At 46.8% G+C, this 20,766-nt stretch overlaps 1 long non-coding RNA gene across 1 annotated transcript; it reads left to right on the top strand.

The window, feature by feature from the left end:
• The first annotated feature begins 4,804 nt into the window (after window positions 1-4,804).
• LOC144891549 (uncharacterized) lies at window positions 4,805-18,976 on the top strand. Its single transcript, XR_013622983.1, has 2 exons — window positions 4,805-4,868; window positions 18,644-18,976. It is a non-coding gene; the product is annotated as an uncharacterized LOC144891549 (long non-coding RNA).
• Window positions 18,977-20,766: the final 1,790 nt, after the last annotated feature.

Here is a 20,766-nt window from a genome sequence, read left to right on the forward strand (position 1 = left end):
TTTTTCCCAGTCTTGATCACCCATGAAGATCAGATAACGGGCCTAATCACAACATCATTTCTCGACATGCCAGTAGTCAATTCCGCGACTGGTGAGAATATTGCCACGGCATTAAAGGACTCTCTATGAAAGTGCGACTTAAGCCTGAAACAAAAAATAATTTGAGTAACCATGGGTACTGTGGAAACAAAGATTACCACACGCTTATTCATGCGAGAAGCCGTTTTTAATACATTATCCAAACCGATTATCTCTCCGACGGCAAGGATAATGGCCTCGACGTCGATTTCCGACGGAGGTGAACAAACTAACCCATGCTTCCGGGTTAGAGCTTCAAGAGACGTGTAACGAGAGCTATCCGCCATCGTTTCCACGTTTAAACAAAGGATAAATGTATCAAGGTTTAATGAAACCAAAAATCTCCAGTAAACAAACGAAAAATAAAAATAATTCCGAAAAAAAAAACGGAAAAAAGTATTATGATTTGTAGCACGAAGCGAAAAAAACCCAAAGAGGGAACCGCTCTAAGGGGGAATAAGGGGGGAACCCTTACCGGTATCACCACGTGTGGCTCTCCCTCACTCTCTCACTCTCAAGAGGGGGGAAGGGATGATAATGTGGAAGGGGGATACACAAAAGACGGCACAAAGGTGAGAAAAGGAAAGGGGAGGGTAGAGATACAAACCACGAGCACGGACCTACAAGGCCAAAACACGAGCAGACGCCATGACACCACACCCAACGCACCAACAGCCAGCATGTGGCGAGAGAGAGAGAGGGGGAGGAGGAGGAGGAGGGAGAGGGAGAGGGAGAGGCAGAGGCAGAGGCAGAGGGAGATGGAGAGGGAGAGGGAGAGGGAGAGGGAAAAAGCAGTGGGACAGCACAGATTTTTCTTCGCCTAGATTTCCCCCGAACCACGTGACCGATGACGTCATCGTTATTTTTTTTCTAAACTAATTTATTCATAGATTATGCTCAAGAAATTTCATCTTGATCGGATAAAGTTTTGTACTTGTCGAATTATGATGACATAATGGAGGCACCTATGACATCATTAACATATTTTATTCCCCATGGAGAGTTCTTTACAATGAGCCACGTCTCAAGTTTTTTCTGTTCAGAACTATCGGAGATTGTTACGTGCTCCTCCCCAAACCCCGGTCACGGTGTACCTCCGAGCCCCGAAAGGAGTCACGGCAGAAAGATGTGCTATTATGTGTGCCAATGACCAATGGTGAAAACACACCAATCAGTTGTTCCAAAACCCAAGTATTGTATTAAAATCACACAATAATAACAAGTAACGCACGTACAAGAAAACCTCAATTACACCGCAAACACCATATAATTCCGATGATGGTACCACCAGTTTCTTCACTCAATAACTCACGGGACTCCACGTGAGCGAACTGTAACACCCCCAAAGTCACTGTCATGACACCAGGCCAAAGTCGATCCACGCTCCGGTGATCACAAGAAAAAAGGTCGTACTGAGACCTGAACCCAGAACGGCTAACAGTCGACGCTGCAGACGAGCTGCTGGGTGAGATCGGGCCGACGTCGGTCAGGTAAAAGTTCACCCAAAAGGCGACTGGGAATTCACACCTTCGATTCACCAGACGATGACGCTGACATGAACGAGCAGCAGTTCCCAAGCGGGGAACCGCGAATTCCCAAGCAAAATCCACGACACACACGAGAACCAGGCTAACGGCTGGTGCGAGGTGAAATGGCGGACGGGCCCTTAATGGAGGCGTACCTGCTCTCCAGCAATGATTCACTTTCGGAACCAACAGCAAAACCCGTCACACAGGTTTATCTGCCACAGCAATACCGACACTGTCACAGGAATCCCTTTCCTGGGGAAACCAATATTCGCTCGTGACCAATGTCCACCAGAGTCCGCTCGACACCTCGAAGCAGATCGGCCTTTCTTTCCCGATCTCACTTGATCCGCTCCAGCCTCTTCCTCTTCTTCCTCTTCCGGTTTCTCCAGATCCATTTTGTTTTTCTTTTGAAACACTAATTTTTACCTTTGAAGACAGTTATCTCCATTTCACACAAACTGTAACAACAATAGCATATGAAACTAAAAATGCTTCCAGTGGATGAAAACCACAAAGACGGAAGTGACGAATCCGGAACAGAGATATCGAAGTGCAAAGTTTTTCGGGTTTTCCAAGATGGCGGCCAAACCACGTGATCTATGACATCATAATTACCATTAAAAAATACTACAGGTGGAGTTGCACATATGGAGAAAATGTCCTGTCAATCGGACCAACGGTTGCAGAGAAAATCTTATTTATTCTGTGCGGACAAACACAGACAGACAGACAGACAAACAAACAAACAGACAAAGAAACAAAGACTCAAATGCAATACCCTCTCCTCTGGCGAGGGTAAATATGTTGACCATAGCAGATACTTGTGAAATCCCTGAAATACGTTGACCTTAGGCCTTTGTTGACCTTTTGGCCTATGTTGACCTCAAAAATAATTGGTTGTTGAATTCAGTGTCCAGATATGTAAATCCTCCTCAAATTTCAAGGCAATCAGATGAAAAGTGATGAGCTCAGGAATTGGACAAAGTTGTTGATCTTTGGCCAATGCTGACCTTTTGACCTCAAAATCAAAAGGCTTCTTCCTTCTGACCAAATCTATCATTTGGTGAAGTTTCGTAAAGATTGGTTTTAAATTGTGACATGTAGGTGATTGACATACAAACAGACAGATGGAATAACGCACAAGACCAACCAATATAGAGTACTTGAAAAACCTTCGATTTCCGCAAGTAATGAATGTAGTATATGTCAGGAAATTGCCACAATCGCTGGTTGTGATCTCCTTTGGTGGGTATCAGAAGGCAGAATGAATACACCCACCGCCTACCCCCAAGACCCAAGGGATCCATCATTTTCTCCGTTGATGTTTTGAAGGAGTGAGCGTCGATGTCGTCAATCTTAAGCATTTGAACATTTTCAGATGTTCCACATCATATGGATTATTTACTCCAAGGGTGTTTTTAAGGATCATCTCCAAGCCCCACACAGGTTCCAGTTGTAGCTCGTTTGTTGATATTTCCTGGTATCTCATTCAAATACTGTGCTCCTTGCAGTTGTTGTCTATCACTCGAACCACTCTGACTGTTACTTGCATGAGGTCAATTTCCTTTATGGAAAATATATCTTCTTGTACTTGATTTCCTCGTTTGGTTTTTCCAATGCATTTAGATCGGTCATTGGGTAGCATGATACTTTAACGAGTGATGCCACCTTTTAAAATGTGTCAGTACAATATCTGCCCAGGTGATTTGTAAAAAGGTATTTCTTATTATATTGTCGTGTTCCTGGTGATTAAAATCTTTCCCAGGATCGAATAGCCGAGCAAGCTTTAACTCTGAGGCACTGATCAAATGCGGACTTAATATACGTGGGAGTGGAGGGGAAGAACAGGTAGTGGAGGGATGAAGGGTCTTACCTGTGGTTCGTCGGACGTTCCCAAACCTGCAAAAAAATAACTCGCACGAAAACGGATTTTAAAATGTACAAAAATAACAAAAGGATTTATTTAAAGAAAATACCGATAATAAGAAAAGCGCAAAGGTAAAACTAAATTCCTATGGGATCCTCCACACAATATTTAAAACACAGTCTGTGAATGGGTCCCGGAGGTCCGTGAGCGGGAACACGCCTTGGTGCGAAGTAGGCCTCGTTGCGCCCTCGTTCTTTATGCCGCACCTCGTCACGCTGCAGCCCAGCAGCGCTCATCCATGTGTTGTTCCCGCCTGGAAATCTGCAGCTCTCCGTCCGTGGCTCTTCCGCCTGAACGTCCACCAGCAAAGTCCTGGAACACAGCCGCTGCGATGAAGCCCAATTAAGAGAGAAATGTCAGCGCACAGCCGTCTCCCACCAAAGTCCGAACCAAGCCGGCCAAAAGTCCGTCAGCTCATTCTTTTCTCAGCCAACCTCTCATGTCATCGGTGCTTCTTCTCCAATCCCTGCAGGCCAACACCACAGGCTCAGCTCTTCACCACTCAACACGCCGTCCGCCTTCGTGACGCAGTCCGACTTCGTGATTCAGTCCGCCTCCGTGACGCAGTCCGCCTTCGTGACGCAGTCCGCCTGTCAATCATAACCCTGACCAATGGTGTCTCCTCAAGGTGTGGCTTTTCGGCCTGCCTGACCCTGTGGTGATGTAGCTGGTTGCCATGCCATCGGCATTGATCAGAACTGGCTTCTGGTTGCTTTTTATTGTTATTTAAAGCAGTTAATGGGCAATTCCTTCTCTACTCTACGTCTAATAGGGTGCCATAAGGGACAAAGGATGTAAATCACCGAGGGAAAGACATACAGGGAATGAACATAATCCCTGAGCTAGTTAACATGCCCCATTCCTCATAATGGAGACGGAGATACACCTTAATCTGCCATTCGGGCTAAACAAAATCCTACTTATTACATGGTGGTGGTTCTTCTTCTTCACAACAATCAGAGCATGCTACCGATACAAATCTACCTGGTCTAAAGTAATCACTACCCCACAAACATAACAATATTATGGACCGTGACCACTTGGCCACAGTTTCTCTTTGGAAGGATTAGACAACATAATGTCGTCCTTATTGTATAACTAGCACACCTGGATAGTTTATATAGATGAACGGATCATATTTGCTGGGAGCACTCATCCTCACTGTGGTGCTCTCCCAACAAGGGAGGAGTTTCTTTGGCAGTAAGTGAGGGGAGAGGGTGATGAGTCTGGAGGGAATAAGGGCGGGGAACTGACCAGGGAGGGACATAAGTGGGAGGATTCCGAAGCTCTTGATTTCCCATCTCTCGTTGTGCTTTCATGATGAACCAAACCCGGTAGGTGGGCTGTTTATTTAAGACCTTATAGTTTCTGTTGTCACTTGTTTAAGGTACAGATGAGGTTAGGAGTTTATTTCCCATTCAAAATACCTTTGCACCTCTTCTTGTTTTGTGCTTGTTCCTCTGTCTAAAGTATTTAGTTGAAGGAGCTGGGGCTCCCACGTCGATCAGAAGAATGGACGCGACAAAAAGCTGGAATTCATCTGAGTTGCTTTATTGAAATCAAACACTCAGGCACTCTGAAAACCCGTTTATCGGTCAGCAATATATATCTATTAACCCAGGGGGTTTGCCCAGGCCCGGCGCCAGGGGGCGTGGCCCAGCGTCCTGGCTGCGGCCTGGCAAGTTGAGGGCGAGCCTGCCCGGGCATGCCCGGGCATGCCCGGGCGTCCCGACCGAGGCCTGGCAAGTTGAGCGCGGGCCTGCCCGGGCGTCCTGGACGAGCCCGGCATGGTGATCGCTCCGCGTCCTTGATAGGTGCAAGGCGATTGTGAAAGCCCAGCGGCAGCCGCTACATAGTCATCCAGCATTTTCAGTTTCCTTTGCTTCATTTTACAAAGCACTTTTTATTAACATTTGAAATGTTTTTTTAGAGTTACCGGTGCGAGGTCTTTCTTTCGGTCAGTGATTACAATAAAGGCCTATCTATCTCAGTGACTTGCGGGAAATATCTCACGTGGTCTTCCATGTTTACTTACACTGGCCGTGATAAATAGATAGCAACAGATAGCAGTTAAGCAATGACATTCAATAAGTTACTGAATATTGTCAGGATCTTTTGTTTTTTAATTACTAGTTGTTTTATTTTAAATTCTTAGTGTAAAACTCGACACATTAGATGATGTGGATGTGTGTGTTTGTTTGTTTGTTTGTATGTGTGTTGTGACATATGTGTGTATATGTGTGTTGTGACGTGTGTGTGTGTGTGTGTGTGTGTGTGTGTGTGTGTGTGTGTGTGTGTGTGTGTGTGTGTGTGTGTGTGTGTGTTGTGACATGTGTGTGTGTGTGTGTGTGTGTTGTGCATATGTGTGTTGTGACATATATGTGTGTGTCTGCATATGTGTGTGTGTATATGTGTGTTGTGACGTGTGTGTGTGTGTGTGTGTGTGTGTGTTTGTGTGTGTGTGTGTGTGTGTGTGTGTGTGTGTGTTGTGCATATGTGTGTTGTGACATATATGTGTGTGTCTGCATATGTGTGTTTGTATATGTGTGTTGTGACATATGCATGTCTGTGTGTGTGTGTGTGTGTGTGTGTGTGTGTGTGTGTGTGTGTGTGTGTGTGTGTGTGTGTATGTTGTGACGTGTGTACATGTACGTGTGTGTGTGTGTGTGTGTGTGTGTGTGTGTGTGTGTGTGTGTGTGTGTGTATGTTGTGACGTGTGTACATGTGCATGTTGTGACGTGTGTGTGTGTGCGTGCGTGTGCGTGTGTGTGTGCGTGTGTGCGTGTGTGCGTGTGACGTGGTGACGTGACGTGACGTGACGTGTGACGTAAATATGTAATTTACGTATACTGGATGTCGCAATTTATGTATATTAGGAGTGTGGTTCCCAGCGCTGCATGGCCAGATGAGCTTTTCCCGGTATGAGTTTCGGCCCGTGTCGGACAAAAGCTATGGAGTTATATTGGCCTCATGGTGGTTACCTTTTGCCTGCGGGCCGGCGGCAGCAGTGGATGACCCCACATCCCAATTGACACTTTATAGTAGCCTTTGATGGCCTCAAAACGGCCTTCATGGTCAACGTGCGGTAACTTGAAACCTTTCCCAGATTCTGACGTATCAACACCCTAAAATTTGGGGCCTCACGGTGCTCCGGTTCTGCCCAACTTGGAGCATTCACATCAGCGTGCCAGCGTGACCACTTTGACATGAGTTGTTTGTTACGATTGTTAGGACTAGTGGGGTTTTTTGTCTCAAAGTGAATAAGGGAGTGTAGATGAGCAGTAAAGTGTGGTTATGCAAAGAACACAAGTTATGCATCAGAGGAGCAGCATATATTTATATACATATACATATACAAATACATATACATATACATATATACATATCCTAGCTTGTATACGAACTAATTGTAATTTGTCGTTACTGAGGAACGGGCTTATTTTAGCCGAGGATAATGACTGTACCTGAGTTGCTGTGTTGTCATGATTTTCACCAATCACAATACAAACAATTATTTTGCACAAATGTATTTGTTGTGTTTGTGATATTACATTTTTATCGGAAATTTAGGTTGAAGAAAGCGGGAATGGTGGATGTATTGGTTGAATTTTTTATTTTTTTTCAAGAAAGAACCCCTCAGCACATACATAGGGGAAGGGGAGGTGCAGACTGGAAATTTGGAACGATTACACCTCACCACCACGTAATTCAAAACACGTCACCACCAAGTAATTCAAAACACGTCACCACCAAGTAATTCAAAACACGTCACCACCAAGTAATTCAAAACACGTCACCACCAAGTAATTCAAAACCTGTCACCACCAAGTAATTCAAAACACGTCACCACCAAGTAATTCAAAACACCGCACCACCAAGTAATTCAAAACACCACACCACCAAGTAATTCAAAACACTTCACCACCAAGTAATTCAAAACACGTCACCACCACGTAATTCAAAACACGTCACCACCAAGTAATTCAAAACACCACACCACCACGTAATTCAAAACACGTCACCACCAAGTAATTCAAAACACCGCACCACCAAGTAATTCAAAACACTTCACCACCAAGTAATTCAAAACACCGCACCACCAAGTAATTCAAAACACGTCACCACCAAGTAATTCAAAACACCGCACCACCAAGTAATTCAAAACACTTCACCACCAAGTAATTCAAAACACTTCAACACCAAGTAATTCAAAACACTTCACCACCAAGTAATTCAAAACACGTCACCACCAAGTAATTCAAAACACTTCACCACCAAGTAATTCAAAACACCACACCACCACGTAATTCAAAACACGTCACCACCAAGTAATTCAAAACACCTCACCACCAAGTAATTCAAAACACTTCACCACCAAGTAATTCAAAACACGTCACCACCAAGTAATTCAAAACACCGCACCACCAAGTAATTCAAAACACTTCACCACCAAGTAATTCAAAACACTTCACCACCAAGTAATTCAAAACACTTCACCACCAAGTAATTCAAAACACGTCACCACCAAGTAATTCAAAACACTTCACCACCAAGTAATTCAAAACACCGCACCACCACGTAATTCAAAACACGTCACCACCAAGTAATTCAAAACACTTCACCACCAAGTAATTCAAAACACGTCACCACCAAGTAATTCAAAACACTTCACCACCAAGTAATTCAAAACACCGCACCACCACGTAATTCAAAACACGTCACCACCAAGTAATTCAAAACACTTCACCACCACGTAATTCAAAACACTTCACCACCACGTAATTAAAAACACTTCACCACCAAGTAATTCAAAACACTTCACCACCAAGTAATTCAAAACACGTCACCACCAAGTAATTCAAAACACTTCACCACCACGTAATTAAAAACACTTCACCACCAAGTAATTCAAAACACGTCACCACCAAGTAATTCAAAACACTTCACCACCACGTAATTAAAAACACTTCACCACCAAGTAATTCAAAACACTTCACCACCAAGTAATTCAAAACACGTCACCACCAAGTAATTCAAAACACCTCACCACCAAGTAATTCAAAACACTTCACCATCAAGTAATCTAAAACACCTCACAGCCATAAAACACGTAATAAAAACACCTCACAGCCACAAAATTAAAAACACCTCACCATCACGTCATTTAAAAACACCTCACCACCAAGTAATTCAAAACACCTCACCATCACGTAATTCCAGACACCTCATCACCAACTAATTCAAAACACCTCACCACCACGTAATTCAAAACACCTCACCACCGTAATTATAAATACATCACCACCACGTGATTCAAAACCACCACAACGTCATTAAAAACACTTCACAACCACGGAAACAAAAGTTTGAGGGAGTCGTTAAGTGACAACACAGACACTGCCCAGATGTGTAGATATATAGATAAATGACTGCACCCGAGTTGCCGTTTTGTCATGGTTTAAGCCAATCATAATTCAAACAATTATTTTGCACAAATGTATTTGTAATATACGTGATATCACATTTCATAAACAATTGAAGTTGAAGACTTAAGTTGAAAAAAAAAATTCCCGAAAAAATTCCCCCAAACAAAATTGGAAACTTTTTTTAAAAAAATACCCTGAGGACATACTGACGGGAGAGATACTGTATGTGCATACCAGAAGTTTGGTACGATTTCACAAAAGTTTGAGTAAGTAGTTCAGTGACAAGACAAGACAAGACAACACAACACAACACAGACACTGCACAGATATACAGTCACGTGAAAAAGTAAGTACACCCCATGTAAACTTTTGACTTTTTCAACATATTTCAACATACAGCTATTTGATCTTCATTTCAACAATATTGACAGATAAAGGTGATATAATACAACAAATATCATGAAACATTTACATTTTGTAGTCCATTGTATAATTTAAATAAACATAAATGCAAATTTCGCATGTGGAAAAAGTAAGTACACCCTTGGCTCTCATAGGTGGTATTGCCCCCTTTGGCAGAAACAACCTCAAGTAGGCGTTTCTTATAACTGTCTACCAGTCTCTGACATCGACTGGGAGAAATTTTTTCCCACTCCTCCATGCAGAATTCTTTCAGCTGTGCGATGTTTGAGGGGTTTCTTGCATGCACAGCTCGTTTCAACCCCCCCCCCCCCCCCCCCACATCTCGATGGGATTTAGATCCGGGTTTTGACTTGGCCATTCCAGAACCCTCCATTTCTTTCTTTCCAGCCATTCCTTGGTGGATTTACTGGTATGTTTAGGGTCATCGTCATGTTGCAAGGTCCACCTTCGGTTGAGCTGCAACTCTCCGACAGATGGTCTCACATTATCCTCAAGCACCCTCTGGTACAATGAAGAATTCATAGTGGATTCTATGATGGTGAGCTGCCCAGGCCCTGATGCAGCAAAGCTGCCTCAAACCATAATATTTCCACCACCATGCTTTCCAGTTGGTATCAGGTTATTGTGGTCAAATGCTGTCTTTGGTTTTCGCCAAACATGTCTTCTGGTCCTGAGGCCAAATAGCTCTACCTTTGATTCATCTGTCCAGAGCACATTGTTCCAGAAGTGCTGGTCTTTGCCGAGGTGTTCATTGGCAAACTTTAGTCTTGCACTGATGTTCTTTCTGGACAGCAAAGGTTTCCTCCTGGCACACCTCCCATGTAGATAGAATTTGTGCAGCCTCTTTCTAATGGTAGACTCATGCACTTTGACATCAAAAGTGGAAAGAGCTACCCTAGGTCCCGTGATGACATTCTGGGGTTTTTAGAGACTTCTTTCAGCATCTTGCAGGCTTGTTCTCGGGCTGAACTTGCTGGGGCGGCCTGGCCTGAACAAGTTGGCAGTTGTTTGGAATCTCCTCCACTTGTAAATGATCTTCCGGACAGTCGAATGATTGATTTCAAATTGTTTGGAGATCTTTTTAAATCCCTTCCCAGACTCGTAGGCATCTATAACCTTCTTTCTGAAGGCCTCAGAGAGCTCTTTTGATCTAGGCATGGTGACGCCACACACTTCAACAACAAAGAGCAAACCAAACTAAATGTCTGAGGTTTAAATAAGACAGGTTCCTCCAAGATCCTCTCTAACGATGTTCTAATCATTTGCACCTGAGCTGGTGCACCTGATTCTAATTTTAGGTATTTGAAGTGGTGATAAATGTGGGGGTGTACTTTACTTTTTCCACATGCGAAATTTGCATTTATGTTTATTTAAATTATACAATGGACTACAAAATGTAAATGTTTCATGATATTTGTTATAGTATATCACCTTTATTTATCAATATTGTTGAAATGACGAACAAATAGCTGTTTGTTGATATATTGTTGCGAATATGGAATTTGGCCTCCATATCCGCTTGTAAATATTCCCCTATTTTCTCCGATACTCCCCAACTCTCCCTTACCCCATTCCCTAGTCCCATTGTCTGTAAACAACACCCATTAGAGCCGATCTTCCCCTTCATCCCCCCATTAAATGTCGTGCCCAGGTCCCCCGCACCACACGTAGACAATTATAGGACATCTTGCTAGTTATTCTTAATCTATGTCAGTTAAGGACTTGTTTCCATTAATTATGACTCTTCGTTGCACCAGAATGTGATTATATGGCACCTGTTAGGAAGTTTAGGACCTCCCCATACCTCTCCGCATCTCTTCCCCATGAAGAAGCGCCAACTACAACAACAACAACAAAAGAGGGGGGCGGCGCGGTGACGGCATGGGGAGTGGGCGTCCTCCTTCCGGCTCGGTTAGCCACCATTGACCACGCGCTCCACGGGGTTACCACGAAGGGGCTCCCTGTCGGCCCCTCGTCAAGGGCGGAGCCGGTAACCCCCGCACCCAATGAGAAGCCATGGGCCGATGCCATCTGGGGCGGCGCTAACGAGCCGAGGGCGTGTCACTCCCCGCCGGATATATACGCGGCCCCGCGCCGGACGTGACAAAGAGATGCGCCCCGAGCTTGGAAGGAAAAGACGCCACCCTCCCGAGCGCTGAGCGACCTCCCCAGCTTGAGACCAAAGTCGCGACCCACAAGCGCTGTGATACCTTCACGCATCTCTGGACACCACCGTACGTGATTCTGTCCCTGAGCCAGGTGCACCTGAGCCATCGCGACCTGCCTCCCCTTTTCATCAACCCCCGTGTGAGTCAGCATTTTGTCCCGTGTGTCTGTCGTCTGTCCGGGGATAATATAAGAGTGTGTCTAAGTGCCTGTCTTCCTGTAATATACCTCTAGCCCCTGTAATCTAACCTTTTTCCGTACGAATATACTTGAGAATCGAAACCCTGGTGTCGTATTGTGTCATTATAACCCAGCCGGGTGTCTTCTCTTTCCTATTGAGCCAGCGTAGCGCGATTAGTCAACATTCGGGCACAATCGGGTAACTTGTACGGATACGGCGGCCATCCCGCTCGGCCCACCATACCATCAAAGTCGTATCTGTAACAATTGGTGTCGGGAGTGAGATTCGAGGCCCGACCAAATTTTGAAGAAAAAAAAAAACGAATAGAGGAAAAAAAAAAATTTGGTCAAAATTTGGAGCGGCCGAAATTTGTTTTGTTTTACGAAACTCGAATTTTGCAAGTCGCGCTATGGCGGATCAAGACGGCTGGGGTCCGGTAGGGGAGAGTGAGGTAGGGTCGATCCAGGACCAAAATGAGGGACAGGAGGAGAGCGAAGCAGTGAGGGCGGCAGGTTCGCAAAATAGCGCCGTCACGCACGAAGAAGCGGGCGCGCAAAATGGCGCCTCGCTGATCACCGCGCCAGCGACCGTGGCAGCGCCCCCGATGGATTGGGGCCTTTTTTTCATACAAATGAAGGCCCTTATGGCCCAGAATAGCGAGAAAATGAGGGAGGAAACGAGGGCTAATAATGAGCGATTGGGTGAGCGGTTGGGAAACCGGATGGATGCTCAGGGTGAGCGATTGGAGGGCCAAATGGGGTCCAATAGCGAGAAATTGAGGGAGGACATGGGGGCGCAGATCGGGGGGTTAGGGAGTAGAATAGAGGGATTAGACATGAAATTTGGGAAATTAGACGATAGATTAGGGGAAATACAGGAGGGGTTAACGGGGGTAGAAAATAGAATGGCTGCCCAGGAGAATCAGATAGAGGGAGTGAAACATGGGTTAACGGGGGTAGAAAACAGAATGGCCGCTCAAGAGAATCAAATGGAAGGGATGCAAAAAGGGTTAGAGGGGTTAGAAAACAGTATGGAAGGCAAATTGAGGGACATGAGGGACCAAGCGGAAAGGGAAGTTAAACAAATGGAGCAGCAGATAGAGGGGGTCAGAATGGGGGTAGAAGCCAAACTGGATGCTCACAGGGAGGAAATGGAGCAGATGAGGGTGGCATCTGGGCAGGAGATGCAAGTGATGGGAGAGGAGATCAGAAGAGGAGTGAGTGAGGAGGTCGGAGGAGTGCGCGAGGAGGTGAGGCACTGTGAGGAGCACATGGAAAAGGAGGTGAGAAAGGGGACTGTAAAGTTACAAGGGGGCATAGAGGACCTGACGCAGGAGGTGGAGCAGCTGACGGTGGGACAAACGGAGTTAGTGGAGCAGGTTCAAAGGAACACTGCGGTATTAGGAGGTTTAAAGGCGACACAAAAAGAAATTAAAAACGACTTGATAGCGACAAAGAGGGAATGTCAGATGGTACGTGAGGGACTGACAACGAGGTTGGACGAGGTGATAGAGGTAATGGAGACGAAGGACCGGCAGGTGAGGACGCACATGGAAACGGTCAAGGTAGCCTTGGAGGATGAGCTTGAGGAGACGTACCGGGGAATAAAAGAGGTGAAGCACAAATTAGAAGAAGTGGAAGAAGGGATGAGCGAAATTAAGAAGCGACGGAGAGGGGATAACAAAGAGATAAAAGAGGAGATAAAAGAATTGGTCCAAAGTCTGTGTTTGGATCGTGATGTGCTCGTTAACCGGATGAGGGATTCGCAGGTGATGGAGGAGAAGCGAAGAGGAAGAGGACCCGGTGTAAGTGGTGACCAATATGGTCGTGCGTATGATGCGCCAGGGGATTTAAGAAGCTTGGGGGTCGAGATGGACCCGGGTGTTCGTGAGAGGCCGTTGGTGAAGTGTGCGACAGGTCTGGTGTGCGAAAAAGGAGGTGTGCAAGAAAGTCCGACTCTGGGGTGTGTGAGGAAAAAGTGCGTGCCAAGGAGTGAGGGTGCTGGCGAGAGTGAGTCGGTCGTAGCGCGTGTGCGAGGGAGCACATGGAAGCGTGGTGTGGTGAGTGTTACAGAGGGTGTGACGGGAGAGTGTGCGCGAGAAAGGTGTGTGACGGACAGGTGCATGAGGAAAGAGTGCGCTGTCAGAAGTAAGGAAGAGTGTCCACCTGTGGTGAGTGTTACAGAGGGTGTAACGGGAGAGTGTGCGCGAGAAAGGTGTGTGACGGACAGGTGCATGGGGAAAGACTGCGCTGTCAAGAGTAAGGGTGAGTGCGCTGTCAAGAATGGAGGTGAAAGTAGTGAGAGTGACAAGGAGCGTGAGTTAGTTGTGACAGGTGAGCGAGGATGTACACCTGGGATGGAAGGATGCACACCTGGAATGGTAGAGCGTGAGTGGGAATGCACGCTGGAGTTGGTGGTGAGGCACGTGGTTGGGTGTGCGAATGAGGGCACACCTGTGATTGTCACAGAGGAGGTGACCGAGGAGGGGGTGCGAAGCGGTGTATTGGTGAGGTGTGCGAGCAACGAATGTGTGCCAAAGTGTTCGGTGGTCAGGTGTGTGACCAAGGCTGTGAGTGGAATGAGGGTACCTGGGTGTGTAAGGAAAGGTACGAGGAGCATGGGCACGGCTGGATGTGTGAGCAAGGAACGGGCTGCGGGATGTAAGCATGCAGGTGAAGCATCGACGTTAGACGGGATAGAGTTTAGAACGACTTATAGCCGAATCGGGCCCTCGGTGCGTGCTGGGCCTCGCTTTGAACGGCCACGTCTGTGCTCCAATAGGCGGAGCGGGCAGCCCGATAGGAAGGGTCGTTATGGCGACCACGTTTTGTTGAGACGTGCCGGCAGGTCGAGATCGGGACATTGGATGGCTCCACGCCGAGGTGATGCGTGGGATCTCGGCCCGGGTAAGCCCCCGTCCCTGCCCCGAATGCCGGACGCATCCAGCCGCAGGCACAAAACAACCAGCATCCATTGCTTGGCTTTACGAAGCCGGGCTTTGGACAGGAATTGGCGCACCGAGAGGCAGTAGTGAGTAGACTGGGTGATGAGGTTAGTGTTTTGGACCCAAAATTAGAGAAAAACAAAATTTGATGATTGGCAAGGGATTGGCAGTAGTGATTGGCAGATGATGGGCAGTGATTGGCCAAATTTTTGATTTGTTGAAATTTGATGTGCAAAATTGGTAGTGAGAGACCCCCGATGTGGTGGGATGGCAAATCCACCATCCTTCCCATGTGGGGGGGCAAATGCGCACTAGATTATGGGGTGTATGGCAGTGAAAACTAGCCCGGGTGGGTTAGGTTATTAGTAGGGATCTAGCGAAGATGACATTAGGTAACGTTAAGGTTAGTTAGTGACTGATACCTGTAGTGGGGACGCAGGTAGATTAGTGTGGATGATAATGACGTGGGAGCGCAATAGTTTAAAGGGACGACTGGGAAGCGCAAGTTTCAGAAGGGAGTAGTTAGCTGAGATGATGCCGTGTTTGTGAGAGTTGAACAGGTGTGATTGCACAGGTGTGCAACTGGACAGGTGTGTGGAGCAGTGTATGAGTAGTGAGTGTGTGGATCAGCGCGAATGCGCTTGGGGAGAGAAGGGTGCAGGTGGCACCAGGTGCGAGAGCACAGGTGTGCAGGTACAGGTGTGTGGAGAGAGTTGGAGTGAGTGGTACGGAGTGGTGTGCATGGTGCGAAGGTGTGGATGGGGGAAGAGTGGACCCCTTTCACGAGCACCCGGGGCGGGTAGTGTAAGTGTTAGGTAGAGGGTGCAGGTAAATTGTGGTTGGATATTGGCATTTGTGGTGCGGTTGCAGAATGGTGTTGTGAATGGGTGCATTAGTGTTGTGGAAATGGCTGGGCGTGTAGCCTGTTAGTGTGTGTAGTTGGTTGGGCACTCCACCACTGTGAGGATGTCGGCCAGGTGAGGCCGCAGGTGGGCTCTGGGAGCCGGTAGTTGTGCGTGGGTACCTGAGGATCCCGGGTGTGGATCGGGCAGCCCAGTGCCAGAGAGGGCACGGAGTGGGGAGAGAGCCAGAGGGCCTTCCCCAGGTAGTTAGGTTAGGGTGAGGAGCAGGTAAGCTCGGAGGCAACTGCAGTGGTGGAGGTGTGCAGGTGGGTAGACCCACTGGGAGAGGTACACGCCGCAGCCCAGAAATTGTGCGAGGGCACCGGGAGATGAATCGGGGGAGTGAGACCCCAAATTGAAGAGCACCACAGTTTGGCCAATGGGAATTGGTTTTTAGAACCCATAGTGTAAGAGGGCCAATGGTTTGGCCGGAGAAAGCCCCCGGGTAGTGTAAAGTTGTTAAAGTCATTTAGGAGATAGTTAGGATTGATGAACCTGTCGCACCATACGCAGCCACTTGCCTGTGGTGATGATGATGACTCCACACCTGTGTTTTCTTTGTTTGTTGCAGGAAATGAGATTGCTGTGAGGATTTGTGAGACGCATCACGACGTGGATGAGACATTGGGGTGATTCCATCTCTCCCTCCCTCGGAGGGACTGATGATGAATTGGTGATGGCAAATTTTGATGTTCAGTTGGAGATGGCAAATTTTGATGAGAGTTGAAAATGGCAAATTTGATTGGTTAGGAGGGAGAGAAGACGAATTTGGTATATGGGAGGAACGGGGAAGACAGTAGGGATGTTTGTCGATTTGTAAAGTAGATGTTTATGGGTAGTGTTGTGTTTTGTGGATACAGTAAGGGGTAAGGGAGGGGCCATGTAGGTTACCTGGTGGGGGGGGGGCGTACGATAGGAACGTACCTGTCTCACCTGGTTCCCATGTGCCCCCAGTGTGCATTACCTTACATTGCGTGCACTTTTGCGCCCTTACCACCTTACTCACTTGTCTGCTTCTTTTGTCTCCCACCTCCGAGGATCTGGCTTTGGGGTAGAGAGAGAGGAGAGAGAGGTGCTGGCGACGCAGTTGTGGGCCTGCACTTTCGCTGTTCGCTGCCTGGATCGGTACACCATATGGACCGCAATGGTTGTGGCCACCCACAATGGACCGCAGTTCGTTGCGGCCAAGCACCACCCGGGGATGGACCTATGGGTCAACGTGGCACCTATGCCATACAGGTGAACCACTTTTAGTTAACCACCAAGTGCACCACAAGAAGAGCAAGAGACACCTGCAGGGTTAGGGGTTGTTGAAGTTATTTTTATTCCAATGAACAATGGTGACTGCACCGATTGGTGGTGGGGTGGTGCTGTTGATGCTCGGGGAAGGGTGCTCTGCACGTTATTAAAGGCCGTCGGCCACAGAGCACTCGTGGGTTGGTGTATCGATGTTGGCAAGCGCGCTCTCTCTATGCATAACATCTGCATGTGTTCCTCCAAAAACAGGTCCTGGATCGTAGTGTAAATAGCAGCGTAGTCTTGTAAATAATGCTCCCTACCGGCTGTATGTTTAGTTTGAGAATTCTTTCCGGATTCGGTTATCCTGTGGGTGTGTTTCTGTGAGGAGAAGGGTGCAACGTCGCAGGGGGACATATTTACTCATTTGTGAATATCTGTAAAACTGTCGCACTCAGGGTAGAGTTAATAGTAGAGGGAACTACATTGCGTGCCACACTAAAGTAGGTAAAAATTTATCGGGTCGGGACGCCCCGAGGGTAGAGAAGGGTGCAATGTTGCGAATATGGAATTTGGCCTCCATATCCGCTTGTAAATATTCCCCTATTTTCTCCGATACTCCCCAACTCTCCCTTACCCCATTCCCTAGTCCCATTGTCTGTAAACAACACCCATTAGAGCCGATCTTCCCCTTCATCCCCCCATTAAATGTCGTGCCCAGGTCCCCCGCACCACACGTAGACAATTATAGGACATCTTGCTAGTTATTCTTAATCTATGTCAGTTAAGGACTTGTTTCCATTAATTATGACTCTTCGTTGCACCAGAATGTGATTATATGGCACCTGTTAGGAAGTTTAGGACCTCCCCATACCTCTCCGCATCTCTTCCCCATGAAGAAGCGCCAACTACAACAACAACAACAAAAGAGGGGGGCGGCGCGGTGACGGCATGGGGAGTGGGCGTCCTCCTTCCGGCTCGGTTAGCCACCATTGACCACGCGCTCCACGGGGTTACCACGAAGGGGCTCCCTGTCGGCCCCTCGTCAAGGGCGGAGCCGGTAACCCCCGCACCCAATGAGAAGCCATGGGCCGATGCCATCTGGGGCGGCGCTAACGAGCCGAGGGCGTGTCACTCCCCGCCGGATATATACGCGGCCCCGCGCCGGACGTGACAAAGAGATGCGCCCCGAGCTTGGAAGGAAAAGACGCCACCCTCCCGAGCGCTGAGCGACCTCCCCAGCTTGAGACCAAAGTCGCGACCCACAAGCGCTGTGATACCTTCACGCATCTCTGGACACCACCGTACGTGATTCTGTCCCTGAGCCAGGTGCACCTGAGCCATCGCGACCTGCCTCCCCTTTTCATCAACCCCCGTGTGAGTCAGCATTTTGTCCCGTGTGTCTGTCGTCTGTCCGGGGATAATATAAGAGTGTGTCTAAGTGCCTGTCTTCCTGTAATATACCTCTAGCCCCTGTAATCTAACCTTTTTCCGTACGAATATACTTGAGAATCGAAACCCTGGTGTCGTATTGTGTCATTATAACCCAGCCGGGTGTCTTCTCTTTCCTATTGAGCCAGCGTAGCGCGATTAGTCAACATTCGGGCACAATCGGGTAACTTGTACGGATACGGCGGCCATCCCGCTCGGCCCACCATACCATCAAAGTCGTATCTGTAACAATATGTTGAAAAAGTCAAAACTTTACATGGGGTGTACTTACTTTTTCACGTGACTGTATATATCCCTGATTGACTGGGATATGACAAAATATATGTAAATCCAATCTTACTCAATATAATAATTGTATAAAAACTGTTTCTGTGCACAGCTTCATTTACTGCTTTCTGATGTCATGGCTCCTTGGTCTTGGCTGTTTCTCAACGAGTAATGATGAAGTGGTTCCGAAAGCAAAGCAGGAGTTGTTTGGGGCATTGCGCTCACCAAACTACCCCTACGTCTACCCCAACTTTCTGCAGCGTACATGGCATGTCCAGGTCCCGAATGGCTACAGAGTTCAAATAAAATTCCTGCATTTTGACTTGGAACCTTCATACCTCTGTGAATATGATGCCATAGAGGTAGGGATAGGAAAACCGACGCTTTGGTGCTTTATTATGATTTGTGTGCAGGAGGATAGCATTAAAAAGTGATTTGTGTTTTCCATTGCTTGATTTTGGTTTGAGCATACATATGATAACAGCTATGGTGTGCCTCGTTTATAACTGTTAAATCTGTCCACATCTGCCTGTTTACCTGACTAGGTATGCACACTCACATCTAAGCTGTCGTTCCTGGGTTAGTATCTTTGCCCTGCTATAAACTGTCCCCCTCGTGTTTTGCAGGCAGGATAATGCTATCGTATACAGTAAAGCACCACATATTTGAGAGGTTAGGTTTCAGAAGAGCTCGCTAAAATAAAAACAAACATACCACAACTAAAAATTGTTTTTGAGACATAGCATAACCATATTTTGACTTCGTGACAACACTAAAAAAAATTTGTGATGTAAAACACCAAGTGATCAATTGTGACATTCATATATATATATATATATATTGTATATATGTATATATATATTGTATATATGTATATATATATATACACACATATATATATATACACACACACACACACACACACAGACTTGGCATTTAATATGGAATTTTTTTTTTGTGGGGGTGAACTTACTTTTCAAGATGTCTTAGAACCAAAAGTTCATTGGAATTATGTTGAAATTATTCTACATTTTGTTAATGTGACCTTTAAAAGAAACAAAAACCTCATTTGACATTTCAAAACAAATAAATTGATCCTTGAAAGTGATGTAAACTGATATCGAACTCAATTCATGGACAGTACTGTGTTAAACTTCTGTACGTTTTCCAGAAGTACCTCTTTATTTTGCACATTAGCTAAAAATGTTTTTAACAAAAACAAAAGTTAAATTACGACTGGGATTACGGACAGTAAAATTACAGTTCAGTACTTCGTGTAACCCCCACGAGCATTCAGGAGAGCACGTACATGTTGAGGCATGCTGTTCACGAGATTTGCCAGGGTTTGGACAGGAATCGCTTGCCATGCAGTGACAATAGCCTGCTGCAATTCATGCACAGAGGTCGGCTGCTGGTCCAAGTGGTCGATTTGACACGTTAATTCTGCCCACAAGTTCTCTATCGGATTCATATCCGGGGACATCGCAGGCCACTCCATATGCTCTACACCACGGTCAGCAAGAAAGTGTTGGATCATGCGAGCACGATGAGGCCGTGCATTGTCATCTTGGAATACAACGTTTCCTCGAAAGGCTGCACGAGTAAATGGAAGCAATGTTTCTTCCAGAATGGCCCTGTACTTGAACTGGTTCAGGTTTCCATTCAGAACAACCAGGTCAGTTTTGCTCCCTGCATGAAAAGCAGCCCAAGCGGTCACCCCACCACCTCCAGCTTGGAATCTTGGCACTATACAATCTTTGTTGTAGGCTTCATGCACTTGTCTGCGCACTCGGACGCGGCCATCTTGACGATAGACCAGAAATCTAGACTCGTCACTGAAGATCACACGATTCCAGTGTCCTGGCTGCCATTGACGGTGCTCTCTGGCCCACTGCAATCGGCGCTGGCGGTGTTGTCTGGTCAGGCGTGGCTTTCTCAGGGGACGCCTGGCATGATAGCCTGCTTGAACCAGTCGTTGGTTGACTAGCCTTCTGGATACAGGCACATTTGTCAGTTGCTGCCACTCAGCCCTAAGCCGATTAGCTGATTTGGTACGGCCATTGCAGACTAACCGGTGCAGCTGGCGATCATCCCTCCTTGTGGTTCTGCGGGGACGTCCTGGCCTCGGTATTGGAGTAGGGACACCCCTCTTAGCATTTCGTTTCAGGATATTTGACACCTGACCTTGAGTGATGCTATACTGCTGAGCAATAGCACGCTGTTTCATGCCGTAAT

Source organism: Myxine glutinosa, chromosome 4 (assembly GCF_964187855.1).
Source record: "Myxine glutinosa chromosome 4, kmMyxGlut1.1, whole genome shotgun sequence".
Lineage (NCBI taxonomy): Eukaryota > Metazoa > Chordata > Myxini > Myxiniformes > Myxinidae > Myxine > Myxine glutinosa.